Genomic DNA, 19744 nt, shown 5'->3' with positions numbered 1-19744 from the left:
GTCTACCTTCTACTCGTGCCGCTGGCACTCAACAACAACACCCGACCTGGCATTGTGCACGGATGACATCCACAAAACCATCTCAAGAAAAGTGGATGAACAGCTGGGTGGAAGCGACCATCGCACCGTTCTCCTTACCATCAGTAGAGACTCAGCATCTAAGCATCCACAACACCGGAGATGGAACTACAAAAAGGCAAAGTGGGGACTGTTCAACATACTGTAATGGATGGCCCTATTAGTATTATCCAGAAACTTTAACCTGAACATTAGTGGATCTAACTTTTGCACTGAGAAACATGTGATACAGATCTAAAAGTGTTCTTCATTGACACAAGTGAAAGACTGGGAGACTTGTGGACAAATGTTACGATATTAACTGTGTTAGGTTGTACTCACCAGAAAATCACTGCACAGTTCGTAGCAGGAAACTTTCGCTGACTAGTTTATGTAGTTTTTATTCGGAATCGTGTGCGTATCGATCGCATTCTTATGAGACGAACACAATGGAACGTAATCTTCTTTTCGATGACGCCATTTTAGATGACGTGTTATTCGAGATCTCATCGAAGAAGAACGATGAGAGAATGTTATGTTATGAAATGTGCATGTGAATATTACTGCATGCACTCTAGAATTGATTCATTATTGATAAGATAATGATTGAGTGAAAGGAAGCAGAGATTTAGTTTAGTTAGATAAATTGTTTGTGTTGTTAGAGGTTACCTAGAGAAACGTAAACAAACACTTTTTGGTCGCTTTGACTTGAGAAGGTGTTATACGAGATCTCATCGAAGCAGGACGATGAGAGAATATTATGTAATGAAATGTGCATGTAAATATGGTTATGCATTTTAGAATTGATTCATTATTGATAGGATGATGATTGAGTGAAAGTAAAATGGAGATTTAGTTCGGTAGGCTAGGTTGTTTGAGCATTGTTAGAAGTTACCTAGAGAAACGTAAACAAACATCCTCGATCGCCTTGACTCTAAGACGATCGAGAGTGTCGGTTCGTTGCTAAAGGTACGAAACAAGAAGAAAGGAAGGAGAGACAAGGTATGTTGTTTATGTTGTTAGGACATGTATTGGGGTAACGTAGACAGTCAAGGGAGATCGTTATAGACGATCGAAACGTTAGCGGTAGCTAGCGGTAACAGGTAAACAAACAAGAAAGGGAATAAATAGAGAAGGGAAAGCAGAAATCGGGGCTTAGCTTATGAAGTTTTCTAGTCGCTAGTTCCTAGCGGTTGTTCTAGTTGTTCCGGGCTTATGCGGGTTCCTGGTTGATGAAGTTCCTAGCAATTGTTCCAGCAATTTGGTTCTTTTGGCTGAGCGAGGGGGTTCTAGTATTCTTCTTCGAGACTGGATGAGGAAGGATATAATATTGAGTTAGAGAACACTAGGTTCTAAACTACATGAAGGGATAGCAGTCTACAAGAAGAAAGTGGGGCTATCCGACAGGAGAAATCGGGGCGGCTTCTTCGAGACTGGACTAGGAAGGGATAGCAGTCTACAAGAAGAAAGTGGGGCTATCCGACAGGAGAAATCGGGGCGGCTTCTTCGAGACTGGACTAGGAAGGGATAGCAGTCTACAAGAAGAAAGTGGGGCTATCTGACAGGAGAAATCGGGGCGGCTTCTTCGAGACTGGACTAGGAAGGGATAGCAGTCTACAAGAAGAAAGTGGGGCTATCCGACAGGAGAAATCGGAGCAGCTTCTTCGAGACTGGACTAGGAAGGATATAATATTGAGTTGAGAATATTAGGTTCTAAGCTACATAAAGAGATCGCAGTCTACAGTAAAGAAGATAGTCCAGAACAAGGTCATCATATGTCATGCCTATTTTTATATGTGAATGAATGATGCACTGATATATTGAAGTTCGATACGAATTTGTTCAGATGAATAAATCTGAACATTGAAACCTGGAACAATTTGTGTTTGCTTTATTCTTCATTAACATTCACACACACAACAATCAACAACCAGAGCCAACACAGCTCGCGCGCCCATCCCGTTACAATGGTGTCAGAAGTGGGATTTGTGATTCTTTTGTGAAAGACACATTTCTTGGAAATAACCCTGCAGTGGATTCATGGATTAAAGTGTGTGTGTGAAAAAAAAAAAAAATGGAAATAACCCTGCTGATTCACGGATTATTATCTTCATGTGATTATTCACGGAATAGTATCTTCATGTGATTATTCACGGATTATTTTCTTCATGTGATTATTCATGGATTAAAATCTTCATGTGATTGTGACAACGTACAACAAGAAGAAAGAAGAGGAACCGAAGAAACTAGACAACGTACAACAAGAAGAAAGAAGAGGAACCGAAGAAACTAGACAACGTGCAACAAGAGAGAAAGAAGAGGAACTGAAGAAACTAGACAACGTACAACAAGAAGAAAGAAGAGGAACCGAAGAAACTAGACAACGTGCAACAAGAGAGAAAGAAGAGGAACCGAAGAAATTAGAAGAAGCATAGTAGCCTGGAGGTGATTTTTATAAACTTTATTGACTTTTGATACATGTTTTATACAGAGCTGTAGCGGATATCGTGGAAGAAGAGGATTTTACAAGAAGGAGATGTCTTTTGACTTTTATACCAGATGAGGAATGACTTTTCTTTAAAAGTGACTTTTTACGGAGATTCTGCTTGGATTGGACTTGATTGATTTCTGCAAAAGAAGAAAAGAAAGTATTAACAATGATGAATCCTGAACAATTTTATGAACAGTATCTACGTGATGAAGAAACTGAGGGAACAGAATTTCCGATGGGAGGAAATAGTCATAATTCTACTGGAGGTGTTCAAGAACTAACAGTAACAGACAAGACATACAAAGGATCAAGTAGAAGAGGTCTACAAATGAAACCACAACTTTTCGATGGGAGTGATGACTTTGAGACATACTTAGATCAGTTTGAATGTATTGCTGATTTAGGTGGTTGGACACTGAGAGAAAGAACACTCACTCTTGGAGCCTGTTTGAAAGGACAAGCTAGAAGATTCTACGCTGGACTAGCACCTCATGAGAAAAGAGAATATGCCAGTCTTATATTTCAACTGCGACAGAGATTCGGCACAGCATCCAGACATGGGGTGTACTGGACCACACAGTTTGAAAACAGAAAAAGATTACCAAATGAAGGATTGGCAGACTTTTCTGATGAACTTCTTCTACTTGCACAAAGGGCATATCCAAATGTTGGGTCATCAACTCAACATCAACTTGCACTACAGCAATGGTATAAAAATATGAGTCCAGACATAAAATGGCGATGTTTGGAGAGAAACTGTCAAACCATTCGTGAAGCTGAAGAGGTGGCTGACATGTATGAAGCTATCATGGTACCACAGAAAAAGAAAATCTTCATGGTCAACGGAGAAGAATCAACGATGATAAATTCTTCACCGGAGACAACTGATCGAAATCGTCAACAACAAAAGGGAGACAGACGGTGCTGGACATGTAATGAGACTACACATTTGTCCAGAAACTGCAGACAGAGAACACAGTTTTGCACATGTTGTAAACGCTCTGACCACAGTTTGAAAGACTGTAATTTGTACAGGAAGTGCAAAGAACAGGAACAATTTGAAACTCGACCAACCCACAACGGACGTTCTCAACAGAGAAGAGAGGGAAACGAGAACCGCCGATTTTAAAGGGTCGAGAATCGGTAAATCGACGAAGACCCAACATGAAGAAAGAAGAAATTACGAAACAAGAAAACAGGGAAGATAGTCAACGCTACGTGAAGAAAGAAGAAATTACGAAACAGGAAAACAGAGAGGATACTCAACCGAGTCAACGCAACATGAAGAAAGAAGAAACTACGAAACAGGAAAACAGAGAGAAAGAAGATAAAACACAAGAAGATGTTCCACATCGTGCTGGGTTGAAACATTCCAATGCAGATGCTTTGAGCAGAAAACCCTGTACATCATACTTGAGACAACAACAAAGAGATCAAGAAACAATGAAAGAAGAACACTTTGTTGCATGTACTTTGACACAACGGAGAACCAAGAATGATGAACTAAGACCAACAGCAGTTCAATTCTCTTTCTCTGACATCCTCAGTTCCGAAGACAAGTCAACAGCAGTTCAATTCTCTTTCTCTGATATCCTCAGTTCTGCAAGCAAGCAAGTTAAGCAAGAAAACCCCAACATAGCTATGATTGTGGAAGATGAACAGAAACCGTCATGCAGTAAAACTCTAGACTCATCATCAAGTACAGAAAAACCTGATTTTGAAGTCAGATTTCATCCATTATCTTTGGACGGATGGAATGCAGAAGAACTTAGCCAAGCTCAACTTGAAGATCAAGATATTGAACCACTTCTATCTGCGAAGATGAAATCAAAGGAGCGACCAAAATGGGCAGATCTCTCTACAAAACGTTCTCAGGCAAAAACACTTTGGGCTCAGTGGGACAGACTATGTATAGTAGATGGTATTCTCTGCAGAAAGCGTCTTGAGAATGATAAAGATGCAGGACTACAAATGATCGTACCTGAGTCAAAGCAAGAAGATGTTATGAAGAATCATCACGACGTTCCCACCGCTGGTCATCTTGGATCTGAAAAGACAGGAGAGAGAATAAAACAGTCATATTATTGGCCAGCCATGGATGATTGTATCAAACGCTACTGTGTACAATGTGATAAGTGTGCTGCTCGAAAATCTCATCAAAAACATGTTCCACTTGGACATTGTGGAGTTGATGAACCTCTGGAACGAGTGAATCTAGACATATGTGGACCTTTTCCCAAAACAGTGATGGGAAACACACATATTTTGGTCATCACAGATCAATTCACACGATGGACAGAAGCAATACCAATTCCAAATCAAGAAGCAAAGACGGTAGCACAAGCCTTCATAACCCATTTCGCAAGCAGATTTGGGTATCCACTAACACTATACACTGATCAGGGCACAAACTTTGAATCAGTGTTATTCAAGGAAATGTGTAATCTAGTGGGGATAAACAAGACCAGATCTACAAGCATGCGGCCTCAAGCAAATGGAATTGTAGAACGATTCAACAGAACACTGACTGCTATGTTAACAGCGTACTGCGAAAACAACCAGAAAAGCTGGGATATCTACTTACCTCTGCTGGCCTCAGCATACAGATCGTCGGTTCACTGCAGTACAGGTATAACTCCAAATCGAATGATGCTGGGACGTGAGGCGAGACTACCGATGTCACTGGTGTTTGGACGACCCGGAGCTGAAGAAGAAGATGTTTCCCCAGATGTCTACACTGCAAACCTGGAACAGACATTTCAAAAAGTATATGAACATGCACGGAAACATTTAAAGAAAAGTGCAGTGCATCAAGAGAGATACTACAACATGAAAACCAGAAAACGTGAACTGAGTGTAGGACAATTAGTCTGGTTGTTCAACCCTGTCAGGAAGATAGGTGTGTGTACTAAAATGACGTCAAAATGGAAAGGACCGTATATCATCACCAACAAGATTGATGATTTGACATACCTTATTAAAACTAGACCAAAGAAAGATTCAAAGGCGTATCACATTGACAGACTGTTACCTTATAAAGGAAAGAATGTGCCGACGTGGATGGAGAAGTGGAGACTGAACTGTTCGTAACTTCGCCTTGTTTTTCTGGAACATAACGATCACATTGTGCAAAAGATAGTCATTCATAAACAGTATTTTCATATACGTCTTTCGTAGGGACTGTGTTAGTTAGTATGATGGAGCGTAACTCAAGGTAAATTGAGGCTGGTTTCGAGACATATATATCCCTGTGTGACAATAATGTGAGGCACTAGGCCAAGATAATTATTCAAACTGGACAGGTGGAGTTCTCAAGGAGTCGAGTTATAGTTAGGCGATGTGAAATTGGTAAAGCACGAAGGTACTGTAGCACGCTTTTTCAATCCTAACAATGTTACTCGGTCTCGGTTAGTTTTAGAAGATAAGTGGGTAATACAAGATGTATTGTAGTATGGACGATTGACAAATATGAAAATATTGACTAGGAATAACTTAATTAGCGCAATACGATATTAATGTGTTACAGATGGAACCAGTACCGATTTATGAATCAATTAGCGATGTATCCATCAGTGAGGGGAACAAGGAAAAGAAAAGAGCAACAAACCCTACACAACAACTGCATCCTATCACAGTTTACCTACCCTACGATGAAGCTATGGCGATTGCACAGGTGCAAGTGACAAACACTTTTGCATCTTCCGTGATCAAAAGGAAGGATGGAAAAACCACCATCAAACTAAACTACAAAAAAAGATCAAATAGGACAGGATTGATTCACTCAAGTTTTAATTTCAAATTTCAATTTCTATGTTCCAGTTCTGGTACTGGTAGTTAAAGTTACAGAAGAATATGTTTTAAAATATATAGATTATGCGGAGCATAATGTTAGAAAGCGGGGGTGCATGTAATGGATGGCCCTATTAGTATTATCCAGAAACTTTAACCTGAACATTAGTGGATCTAACTTTTGCACTGAGAAACATGTGATACAGATCTAAAAGTGTTCTTCATTGACACAAGTGAAAGACTGGGAGACTTGTGGACAAATGTTACGATATTAACTGTGTTAGGTTGTACTCACCAGAAAATCACTGCACAGTTCGTAGCAGGAAACTTTCGCTGACTAGTTTATGTAGTTTTTATTCGGAATCGTGTGCGTATCGATCGCATTCTTATGAGACGAACACAATGGAACGTAATCTTCTTTTCGATGACGCCATTTTAGATGACGTGTTATTCGAGATCTCATCGAAGAAGAACGATGAGAGAATGTTATGTTATGAAATGTGCATGTGAATATTACTGCATGCACTCTAGAATTGATTCATTATTGATAAGATAATGATTGAGTGAAAGGAAGCAGAGATTTAGTTTAGTTAGATAAATTGTTTGTGTTGTTAGAGGTTACCTAGAGAAACGTAAACAAACACTTTTTGGTCGCTTTGACTTGAGAAGGTGTTATACGAGATCTCATCGAAGCAGGACGATGAGAGAATATTATGTAATGAAATGTGCATGTAAATATGGTTATGCATTTTAGAATTGATTCATTATTGATAGGATGATGATTGAGTGAAAGTAAAATGGAGATTTAGTTCGGTAGGCTAGGTTGTTTGAGCATTGTTAGAAGTTACCTAGAGAAACGTAAACAAACATCCTCGATCGCCTTGACTCTAAGACGATCGAGAGTGTCGGTTCGTTGCTAAAGGTACGAAACAAGAAGAAAGGAAGGAGAGACAAGGTATGTTGTTTATGTTGTTAGGACATGTATTGGGGTAACGTAGACAGTCAAGGGAGATCGTTATAGACGATCGAAACGTTAGCGGTAGCTAGCGGTAACAGGTAAACAAACAAGAAAGGGAATAAATAGAGAAGGGAAAGCAGAAATCGGGGCTTAGCTTATGAAGTTTTCTAGTCGCTAGTTCCTAGCGGTTGTTCTAGTTGTTCCGGGCTTATGCGGGTTCCTGGTTGATGAAGTTCCTAGCAATTGTTCCAGCAATTTGGTTCTTTTGGCTGAGCGAGGGGGTTCTAGTATTCTTCTTCGAGACTGGATGAGGAAGGATATAATATTGAGTTAGAGAACACTAGGTTCTAAACTACATGAAGGGATAGCAGTCTACAAGAAGAAAGTGGGGCTATCCGACAGGAGAAATCGGGGCGGCTTCTTCGAGACTGGACTAGGAAGGGATAGCAGTCTACAAGAAGAAAGTGGGGCTATCCGACAGGAGAAATCGGGGCGGCTTCTTCGAGACTGGACTAGGAAGGGATAGCAGTCTACAAGAAGAAAGTGGGGCTATCTGACAGGAGAAATCGGGGCGGCTTCTTCGAGACTGGACTAGGAAGGGATAGCAGTCTACAAGAAGAAAGTGGGGCTATCCGACAGGAGAAATCGGAGCAGCTTCTTCGAGACTGGACTAGGAAGGATATAATATTGAGTTGAGAATATTAGGTTCTAAGCTACATAAAGAGATCGCAGTCTACAGTAAAGAAGATAGTCCAGAACAAGGTCATCATATGTCATGCCTATTTTTATATGTGAATGAATGATGCACTGATATATTGAAGTTCGATACGAATTTGTTCAGATGAATAAATCTGAACATTGAAACCTGGAACAATTTGTGTTTGCTTTATTCTTCATTAACATTCACACACACAACAATCAACAACCAGAGCCAACACAGCTCGCGCGCCCATCCCGTTACAATACGAACAAATGAGCTGACCAGAGCCATAGAAACAGAGGGGAGAAACATCAACAACGTGATAAAGGAGTTCAATGCTAGCATAATCCAGGCAGCCAAGGACAGCATCCCACGTGGAGTGAGGAAGGACTACATCCCATACTGGTCCGATGAGCTGCAGAAGACGCACGATGCACCCACAAGAATGAGAGAAGAGGCAGAGACGAACCCTAGCCAGGAGAACAATATCAAACTCCAAGAAAGCAAAGCAAAACATCTGAAGACAAAGCTAGAGTGCAAGAGAAGAGGCTGGAGAGAAAAGACGGCAGGGCTGAATATGGAAAAAGACACAACAAAGCTCTGGAAACTTACAAGAGCACTGAATGAAGAGGGCAACAAGGGACAAAAGATCACCCTGGAGGAGGAAGGAAGAACACTCACTGGAAAAGCCCCTGCCAATGCTTTCGCCCAAGCATATCGAGGAGAAAGCGACACCGCCATACCCCTGCCTCTACAAAAGGAAGTCAGAACAGAAATTAGAGAAAGAACAGAAAGAAACGTACAGGATGCCATGCAACAAGACATCACCATGGCCGAGCTGAAGAATGCCATCAAGAAGAAGAAGTCTCCAGGTCCAGACAACATTACGAATGAGATGTTGCAACACATAGGCAACTCGGCCCTCCAGAAACTACTGGGCATCTTCAACCTCAGCTGGAGACAGGGACAGGTACCTCAGTGCTGGAAGGAAGCCAGGATGATCCCAGTTTTAAAGAAAGGGAAAAACAAGACCAAAACCCTGAGCTACCGACCCATCAGCCTGACAAGCTGCGTATGCAAAACCATGGAGCGCATTGTCAACCAGCGCCTGCAGCTGTACCGGGAATCAGAAAGCATCATCAACCCAGAACAAGCCGGCTTCCGACAGCACAGAAGTACGGAGGACCAGACAACACACCTTAGCCAGGTCATAGAGGATGCTTACCAGGCCCAGAAGGTCACCCTGGCCACCTTCATTGACCTGCAGAAGGCCTTCGACAAGGTCTGGAAAGATGGACTCCTTGTGAAGCTCCTACGTTCCGGCGTCAAAGGCAACATGTACCAGTGGACCAAGTCGTACCTGCACAACCGAAAGGCCAGAGTGCTGGTGGACGGTCACTGTGGCCGAAAGGTGCTACTACGCCAAGGAGTTCCACAGGGAGGAGTACTCTCCCCCACGCTATTCATACTCTTCATTAACGACCTGGTACCAGAGTTGCCCAAAGGAGTCCAAGCGGCACTGTATGCTGATGACCTTGTTCTCTGGTGCTCGGAAGAGTATGCAACCACAGCAACCTACAGGATGCAACTTGCCCTAGAAAAGGTTGCAGCGTGGGCGGAAGACTGGTGTGTGACCATCAGCAGGGAGAAGACCACTGCCACTCTCTTCACACTCTCTGCCAAATCGACACCTGGCAAACTTACCTTGGGGGACACACCCCTGAAATTTGAAGACCAGCAAACATACCTGGGGGTCACCTATGACAAGCGCATGACCTGGAAACAACACATCATGAATGCAGAGGGAAAGGCCAGGAGAAAACTAAACATCATGCGTAAGCTGGCAGGATCACACTGGGGTGCAAACGAGAAGATCCTGAAAACAGTCTACCAGGGGACTGTACGACCGCACCTCGAGTACGGATCAAGCTCTTGGGCAACAGCAGCCAAGACACACCAGCAGGCCCTAGACAAAGTACAGAACCAAGCGCTGAGAATCATCACGGGCGCAATGAAATCAACACCCATTCAGAAGATGGAACAGGTGACTGGCATTCCTCCACTGAGCAAAAGGCGAGACAGCAAAACAATGGTACAAGCCACCAAGTACCAGTGCACTCATGACCATCCAATGAGTGACAGACTCAAGATGTCCTTAGGCAGGCTGAAAAGATCAAGCTTCGCTCTGGAGGCAAGGGCTTTGCAGAAGAAACATCAGACAGAGATGCCAGAGCTAGTGGAGCCACCATCTTTCTCCCTTGACGCCCCACCCTGGGTAGACAGACAAGGAAACCTGGACATACAGACCAGTGTCCCCTACCTCACAACAAAGGACGAGCAGAGCAATGCCACGAAAAAAGCCCTGACTCTTGCCATGCTTTAAGAAAGGTACCCCCAAGAAGCATGGATACGGGTGTATACTGATGGGTCAGCCACAGAGGCCGTCAAAAATGGAGGAGCGGGGGTGTATGTCCAGTACCCCAGTGGAGAGAGGCAAGCAGAGGCTATACCAACAGGCCTCCACTGTACAAACTACAGAGCTGAGGTACAAGCACTGATCCATGCAGCATACACCATCAACGACAGAGTCAACCATGACAACCAGGTGGTCTTCCTGACTGACGCTCTGTCAGTACTACAAGCAATGACCAGTAGCAAACTGCCTCAGCTGGAACACGCTCTACACAACATCAAGAGCCTGAGGACAGTACTGCAATGAATCCCCTCCCACTGTGGTGTACAAGGAAACGAAGAGGCGGACAGGATGGCAAAGCTGGGTGCAGAAGTTGAGCAAGAGAACAACCCTGTGAGCCTGACAGAGATGAAGACCATCATTAAGTCTCTGCACAGGACAGCTACCACCTGCTATCCAGACCACAGCAGGTGGTCATCTTCCGCCTGAGAACGGGACACAACAGACTTAACCAGCATCTCCACGGGAAGCTGCATGTTGTGCCCTCCCCCATGTGTTCTTGTGGAGAAGCAGAGCAGGACACGGCCCACATCCTACGAGACTGCAGGAACCACCAGGTGCTGAGAGAGGAAATCTGGCCATTGCCGGAGTCCCTGCACAACAAGCTGTACGGACCAGTGGCTGCACTGCAGAGGACCACTAATTATATCTCAAGATCTGGACTCCAAGTGTGATCGGCGATCGAAAAGAAGAAGAAGAAGAGAGAGAGAGAGAGAGAGAGAGAGAGAGAGAGAGAGAGAGAGAGAGAGAGAAAGAGAGAGAAAGAGAGAGAAAGAGGAGAGAGAGAGACAAGAGACAGAGAGAGACAGAGAGAGAGACAGAGAGAGAGAGAGAGACAGAGAGAGAGAGAGAGACAGAGACAGAGAGAGAGACAGAGAGAGAGAGACAGAGAGAGAGACAGAGACAGAGACAGAGAGAGAGAGAGAAAAGAGAGTGTGCTTTGCGCAGTGGGATCAGGAAGCTAATCAGAAGGAAAAACAACTTCCTGGGAAAAGAACATGGAAACTGAAGATGGATTATAATTTATACTACATGTATTACACATATATTATATAATATATATTTATCCTACATACATGAGAGAGACACCCGTGAGATAATAATCGTTCAAATCACACGTGTGTATATCATGTAAAGGAGGTCATGTCAAGCAAGTCTGGCAGGGACCTGTTTTTCCACTGCTTATGATGCCAAAGTCACCGAGACAAACGTCATTAAAGAAACAAAAATTGCGCTCGCTAATTACCCTTGATGAATCTTTAGAACTAAGACGTCACGCCACACTTTCAGAGTGACGTTTCTTTGCTTTGACGTAATAGATTGCACGAGGCTTTAGAAGAGATCGCGGTTCCAAAACAAGCGTCTTCAATTTAGCTGCCTTGAATGCAAGACATTTTTAGTAAAATACACGTAAGTACAGTATGTAGGATAAACAGAATACTACATGGCTTGCTGTGTCGTATCAGATTTACACTCGTTGCTTTTTCAAATAGTGAACAGCTCGCTTTCGCTCGCAGTTCAATATTTTTTAAAAAAACTTGTGTAAATCTGGTACGACACAGCAAGCCATGTAGTCTTCTCAATATATAATACAAAAATACAAACGTTCCAACATCAGGGGTGGGACTCTTTTGTGATGAAAAACGAGGAAATCCCTTTTTTCTAGGGGGGCTCGGCTCCCCTGAATTTTTTTTAAATGGTACATTAAAATCTGTGCAATCTGGTGCATTCTGAGACTAAAAGTCAACTCGTTTAGATCATCCGTAACGCCAGCTTGCCCCCCCCCCCCCCCCCCCCCCCTTAACATTCTGCTCCTGACACAACGACTAATCCATTTTTTATTTTTTTTATTCTAATTCTGCATTGCTCACAGTATACAAAACTGTCACATATTTTTGTTTTCTTTTAAATTTTAATTTTAGTTCATTTTCCACTTTTTAGGCTCAGTACTGTAGATGAACTCATGTGAACAGCTCAGATCATGGGTCAATAAAGTGTTACACAGATGGTCAAAATTAAAGTACAAGATATTGCACTGGAAGTGGAACTACACTGTTGCTTAGTGTCTGTATGAAGCTACAAGGTGAAAATAGAAAAAGAAAAACACGATTCTTGACTTTGATGGGCTTTTTCTGCTCGTAAGCACACATTCTTCTACTCATCACAGCATGCCCCATTATTGAGTTTAAAACACCAATTAAATTTGTTTTGAATAAAACTCACAATTTTACAATAAGAATTTAGAGACCTGAATCAATTAGGTATATATCCTACTTAGTTTGACTTTTGCAAAACTAAGTAATTACACATTTAATTGAATCAGTCAGACAGACGGAGACATAGAGAGACAGACAGAGGGCAAACAGAAATCTGAGAAAGAAACCCCTTTAAAAATGTTACCATGTTTGAAATGAAACATCGCAAGGTGAAGCCATAATTCATCACCTTTCAGTATGACGTCATGAGCGTGTTCCACACTTGAAATGACGTGTTTTTATCATGTTGTCAGCTGCACGGAGCTTGGAAGTATAATTTCCATTCAACGATCCGAGTTTGTTAAGTTTTAGCCTATTTTCAACGTCAAACACCATGAAACTATATATATATTTGGAATCAGAAAATGGTAAGGAATAGATAAAAGTTGTTTTTAAGTGTCTTTTTTCATAAATAAAGATAGTGGTTATTTATCGGTTTTCTTCATTTTTAAGCATAATTATCAATACAAAACAACAAAACTATATAGTTTTAGATACAGGACGCAATAGGGAATACACCAATATAAATTTTTTCTTTCAAATATTAGTTTTTAAAAATTTGAAAAAATGACATATTTCGAACAAACATTTCATTTTCAATAACAAAACTTTAAGTGACCAAACTGAAATGCAATCCCATTATCCGGCCTAGATCTGAGATTGTGTGATAAGAAATTCGATCAAATTGATGAAAAACTGTAACTGTGAAAGTGCTGCCTCGACCTTTTGGCAAACGGTAAAATATGACGTCATCAAACTGTCCTATCAATAAACGGAAAAACCTTCTATGAGAAAATCCAGTCAAAAATATCCATATCAAATTTCATAAGGATCCACTCCGTAGTTTTTGAGATATGATCTGCAGTGTGAAAAAACGCCCATAACGCCCAAAACGCAAACTCATTTGTCATGATTTGGTCGTGTTCTGCCGATACTATAATGTTTTTCTTTCTTAAAACACACTATAATAGTAGCCTTTCCCAATGTCTATGCTAAAACTGACTTGTCTGTGTTGTCAATGATTTTGCTAGAGTGTGAGAACAAAAAGTCTAAACAATCTCACGCCCATAACGCTGTGACACGAAAACTCATTTTGTCGTGTTCTGCCGATACTGTAATGTTTTTCTTTCTTAAAACACACTATAATAGTAGCCCTTCCCAAATGCAATGCTAAAAATGACTGGTCTGTGTTGTCAATGATTTTCTGCGAGAATGCGATCTATCTGTTTGTCGCAAAGACCGTGTGACACGAAAGTTATGAGCGGAAGACAAATCTGCTGAGTGCAATTACGTTTCAGAAGATAGTTGGTTAAAACAGTTTATCACTCAGACACGCAAAGGAACACTATAACTTTATTATTCAGGCCATATTTGCTTTCCTTTGTCATGTATGAAAGTACTGGCCTTGGTTGAAGAAAGTGACCTGTCGCTGTGCAACAAATTTGTCGCCATTTTCCGCCGTGTTTTGTAAATAAAACGTGTTTACTACCCACACATACAAAACGATGCTGTTGGTTCTTTTTATTTTCTTATTGTTTGATTCATGCTTAGCAGTTTAGTATGCTTTGTTTTCTTCTCAATTCAATCATACAAATGGATGGCTATAAAATAAGCATTTAAATGTGAAGGTGTTAAAATTACCCATGATCTGAGCTGTTCTTATATTATACGTAATGAACCATGTATCCATAATCCAATACTGGCAATAGTAGGGGAAGGGCTCCTAATATGGACCGGCTCCTAATATGGACCACCTTCTGTTCTGACAAACTAACGGCGCTAGAGCGCTCAAAAAAGTTTTATTCGCTGTATTCACCCTCTCTGGATAACTTGCACATGTGAAAACAGTTGCAAAAACACAAATCTCAAAACCGTTAGGCTTTTTCTCACTTTTGGCAGCGTTCACTCTAAATTTGCCACCTAAAACGGACTTGTTTCTGTCCACAGCCAAAGCTTTTGTCACACAAAAATTGCTATATATATATGACAGCTAAACCCGTATTTGTTACATTTTAGCAGTGTTGACCCTGAGTTTCTAATGCACAAAAAAATAATAGCAAAATCTTAAAGTATGTGCGAGTCCCCTAATATGGACCACATTCAACAAATAGAAGAAAATAAAATCTAAAGGCTATTTTCATTAATTCATTAAGAAGCTTGCTGGAAATAACCTATAACTAGCCCTCGAGATTTAAAAAAAATGCAACAAAAAGTCTTCTTTTCGTGGAAGTTGATAATTTCACTTATTTTCACTCTGTTTTTGATAAGCTTCTTTAGTTTCCTGGTGTGCTTCAAATAATGCTCTCATCAACCCGAAACAGATAAATTTAGAGCATATTTTAATTAGGCTGACTTGTACACTAAGTTGTATCATGTTATTATGAAGTATAGGGGGCTTTTTACAGTGATTCGTGAAGGCGGCGCTTTACTGGTCCATAATGCGCCCAGGCTCCTAATATGGACCCTTTGTGATTTTTTCTGTATTTAATTTTTTCTGAATGTCTATCAAAGCTATTTCACTCTAATTAGGCCTAACGGTTAACCTAAGAGTCTTAGAGAGAAGGACTACCAAACACAAAATGAAACTTCTTCACAAGAAAACAAGCTAGTTATCAGTGTGAAACAAAAAGTGGTCCATATTAGGAGCCCTTCCCCTATGATCCAAATGACGCCCCAATGCATTGAAGCTCAAAATGACTATTAGTTATCAGGAGTTTTCAGTCAGCACAATTTAACTCTCAAGCCTCCTGTGTTCTGTTCCATCTTCACTTCTCTCCATATCATTCAGTCAAGAAGTTATAGATACTGTGATGAAATGGGACGCGGAAAAATAGATTACCCCAGCGGAATTCCTAAGTTGTGTTCGCGGAAATCCGCGCATTCGCGGAAAAGTCCCACCCCTGCAACATTGCAACAACCTACCTTTCTTGGGGTTATTTATTCTGAATTTTGGAACGTTGACAGTCTCTTTGTTTTTGGATTTATTTTCTTAGTTTACGTAACTTTGTGACGAATTGAGGCACATATGCCCATCAATAATGCAAACACAGCTCAAACACTTGCCGTTAAAAGGTTTCAGCCACCTCTGGCTCTAGCACTGTCAGGAGACAGGTCTTCGGACATCTTTATCGCAGACACTGTTGATCGCGCCATGTTTCTCCCTCACTCTCACTGGCCGCTGGGTACTGCTCCGGCTCACTCTCCCTCAGACCATCAACATGTATCCCACTCCAAGACATGAGGATGCGTCATTCCGAGTGCACAGAATTTGTCAGAGTCCACAGCGACGTACCGTGGAGTCTTTCCAAGGGCTAGTATTTTCGAGGAACAACGCGCAGTTGATACAAAGTAGCATCGCTCTAATCGACAAAAGATTCAGTGAACCAAAGGCGCATTGATGTGAGCAGTTTAATGAACTAACAGTTTGAGACCGTTCCGTTTGGAGATGAAGGCGCAGGCACAGGCACAGGCGCTCGGTGTGAGTGTCTGTGTCTGTATAAGTGTGACCGGTGTGTGTGCAGTGTGTGTGCCCGGCGGTGTGTGAGTGTCAGTCATTGTCAGTGAGCTGGAGATAGACTTGGAGAGACTGATCTATCAAATCAAATCAAACAATATTGCTATTTCATATGTTACGTGTATTTCCATGGTCAATTGGGCAAAACTGAGCTCAGTGCAAAAGTGATATCGACGACATTTCCGTCGATATCAGTTTTGATATCGACGACCTCTTTATTGCTTCCCCACTTCAAAAACAAAAACACCTACATTTAAAAACAAACAAATAAATATGAAAATGTAATTATTCCAGAATTTAGTTGAGCAAGTGACTACAGACTTTTTGATAGGAAAGACATTTTAAAATACTGAAAAGTACAAGAAAAGAGTGAACAAAAAGAAATAATAATCAGAGGGAGGGATATGGAACAGCCAAAACTGAGACAAATACTTTTGTAATTTCTTTACAGTAAAGAGGGCCCCAAAGGGGGGGTATCATCACGATCACGGGAAGGGAAATTTTAGCTTTCACGATCACAGTTACCTTGATTTTTGTTTTCACGATCACAAACCGCACCTTGACGAATAGAGGATCATAGAGTGATACAGCTGTAAAAAATGTACGCTGAAAATAAAATGCTTTGCAATAATGCCCATCACGATCACGAACACAAATGACGATCACGATCACGAGACTTGATTTTTTTTGTCATCACGGATCACGGGCAAAGTCCCATCACGATCACAGAAATGGAAACTCGGCAATCACGGTCACAGAAAGGTAAAAAAAACGCCAATCACGATCACGATTTTAAACCCTTTGGGGCCCTCAGTAAATACAAAATGTCCAGAGAATTAGCAATATATCTAACATTGACTGACTGTGTGATGATATCTTCTGCTATTGGTCTGTTTCGAAAGTGATATCAAAATCTCGACCTCCGGTCTCGATTTTGATATCACTGTCTCAGCAGACCATAGCAGAAGATATCATCACACAGTCCGTCAATATTGGGTAATATTTTACGAGGGTTGTAGCATAAGCAATAAACGAGCTTTTTTCAACCAGCCCTCTCCCACAAATAGGGAACTATAATAACATATGAGAACGCCAAGTCAGGGGTTGTAGTAACTTGACTTGTATTTTAATATATATACCAGAAGGCAGTGTCTGTTGATACATGAAAAGAAGAAAACATAATATAAGAACATGACATAACAAGTGTAACCGCACCACTCATACCAATGTATCCTAACCGGCATACAAACATTCCACAACAAACCTACACTATCAAGGGAGGGGGGGAGGGGGCCGGGAGGGGGGGGGGGGCGATGGGGAGACAGGACCTAAGTTATCCCTTACTTCACAATAGATCGCCGAGGACACGTCACGCCTGCAAGCATTAAAGCGTGACTGACCGTGAGGGCCGATAAGATCAGGACCCATAATTCTACAAGTTACTAAGGGGAGGTTACTCTACCTATGACGTCACAAAGCACACTTCACTGCGAACAAAGACACCGACTCAGCTCAGTGACGCGGGAACGGTCAACAACAAAACTGACGCCTGTCAAAAATGGCTAACAGTAACACACATACATACGTCAGTACACACCATAGGAGACAATCATACGCTCAGAACACATCATCGAACCGATCAAACATGGCAAATAGGGGAAGGGCTCCTAATATGGACCACCTTTTACATTTAGTCAAGTTTTGACTAAATGTCAAGGACTACTACTAGTAGTAGTCCTTGCTAAATGTTTTAACGTAGAGGGGGGAATCGAGACGAGGGTGTGGTGTATGTGTGTGTGTGTGTGTGTGTGTAGAGCGATTCAGAGAAAACTACTGGACCGATCTTCATGAAACTTGATATGAGAGATCCTGAGTATGGTATCTCACAGATGTTTTTTTCATTTTCTTGATAAATGTCTTTGATGACGTCATATTCAGCTTTTCGTGAAAGTCGAGGCGGCACTCTCACGCTCTCATTTTTCAACCAAATTGGTTGAAATTTTGGTCAAGTAATCTTCGACGAAGCCCGGACTTTGGTATTGCATTTCAGCTTGAAGGCTTAAAAATTAATTAATACGTTTGCTCATTAAAGTTGTCATTAAAATCGATTTTTTGCAAACAGATTTAAAATTAATTGCATCGTATTCTTCATCACTGACATTCTGAATCTAAAAATATATACATATGTCATGTTTACTGTTAAAATGTGATCACAATTAACGAAAATAGATTAATTAATCTTACGATTAAAATTTTAAAAAATCGATCCAAAAATGATTTCATCTTATTCTTTATCATTTCCTGATTCCAAAAACATATAGATATGATAGGTTGTATTCAAAACAAGCTCAGAAACTTAACAAGAATACAGAAAAGCGCGCTTTCCTGCTTAGCACAATACGCTACCGCGCCTGATCTGGCGTGTCAATATCACTACGTTTTGCACGTGGGAGGTGAGCGATTTCCTTCACGCGGGGATTGACGAATCGAAGCTGTATACTGTCTTGGTGAAAAAATACAGTGCGTTCAGTTTCATCCCGTGAGTTCGACAGCTTGACTAAACTGATGTAGTAATTTCGCCTTACGCGACTTGTTACATTTAGTCAAGTTGAGGGTGTGGTGTATTATGTGTGTGTGTGTAGAGCGATTCAGAGAAAACTACTGGACCGATCTTCATGAAACTTGACATGAGAGATCCTGAGTATGGTATCTCCAGATTTTTTTTCAATTTTTTTTATAAATGTCTTTGATGACGTCATATCCGGCTTTTCGTGAAAGTTGAGGCGGCACTCTCACGCTCTCATTTTTTTAACCAAATGGGTTGAAATTTTGGTCAAGTAATCTTCGACGAAGCCCGGACTTTGGTATTGCATTTCAGCTTGGAGGCTTAACATTTAATTAATGAGTTTGCTCATTAAAGTTGTCATTAAAATCGATTTTTTTGCAAACAGATTTAAAATTGATTGCATCGTATTCTTCATCACATTCTGAATCTAAAAATATATACATATGTCATGTTTACTCTTAAAATGTGATCACAATTAACAAAAATAGATTAATTAGTCTTACGATTAAAAGTTAAGAAATCGATCCAAAAATGATTTCATCTTATTCTTTATCATTTCCTGATTCCAAAAACATATAGATATGATAGGTTGTATTCAAAACAAGCTCAGAAAGTAAACAAGAATACAGCCGCACTCGCCTAAACGAAACACGCTTAAGCAAAAAACTCGGATATCAGAAACCAAAACCAATTCCCCGCCAGAGCCCCCTTTTTGTAAGACTATTTCTAATTCGGATAAGCTAAACTCTGTCAAAAAATAGCTAACTCAAACACGGACATCTCAAACGTGATTTTGACAGATAAGCCAAACTCTAAACACTGTCGGAGAGACATTTTTTTAAATTTTTGCTTGAAAAACAGGTCAGGAAGATAAAAATATTTCGTCACGGCTATAATTATCCTGCAGAAACGAACACGTCACCTGATTTTGAGTATACGTG

General features: G+C 41.0%; 1 long non-coding RNA gene across 2 annotated transcripts; it reads right to left on the bottom strand.

The window, feature by feature from the left end:
- Positions 1-2503: 2503 nt before the first annotated feature.
- On the bottom strand, positions 2504-7321 carry LOC138968635 (uncharacterized). Of its 2 annotated transcripts, XR_011456245.1 has the most exons (5): positions 6633-7321; positions 5580-5653; positions 5133-5293; positions 4530-4595; positions 2504-2685 (listed from the first exon to the last, which is right to left on the bottom strand). It is a non-coding gene; the product is annotated as an uncharacterized lncRNA (long non-coding RNA). The 2 variants fall into 2 exon arrangements; XR_011456244.1 differs by lacking the exon at positions 6633-7321 and having other exon boundaries at positions 5580-6239.
- Positions 7322-19744: the final 12423 nt, after the last annotated feature.

This window comes from Littorina saxatilis, linkage group LG6 (genome assembly GCF_037325665.1).
Source record: "Littorina saxatilis isolate snail1 linkage group LG6, US_GU_Lsax_2.0, whole genome shotgun sequence".
Lineage (NCBI taxonomy): Eukaryota > Metazoa > Mollusca > Gastropoda > Littorinimorpha > Littorinidae > Littorina > Littorina saxatilis.
The sequence above is the reverse complement of the archived record's forward strand: the minus strand, read 5'-3'. Positions and strand labels throughout refer to the sequence as shown.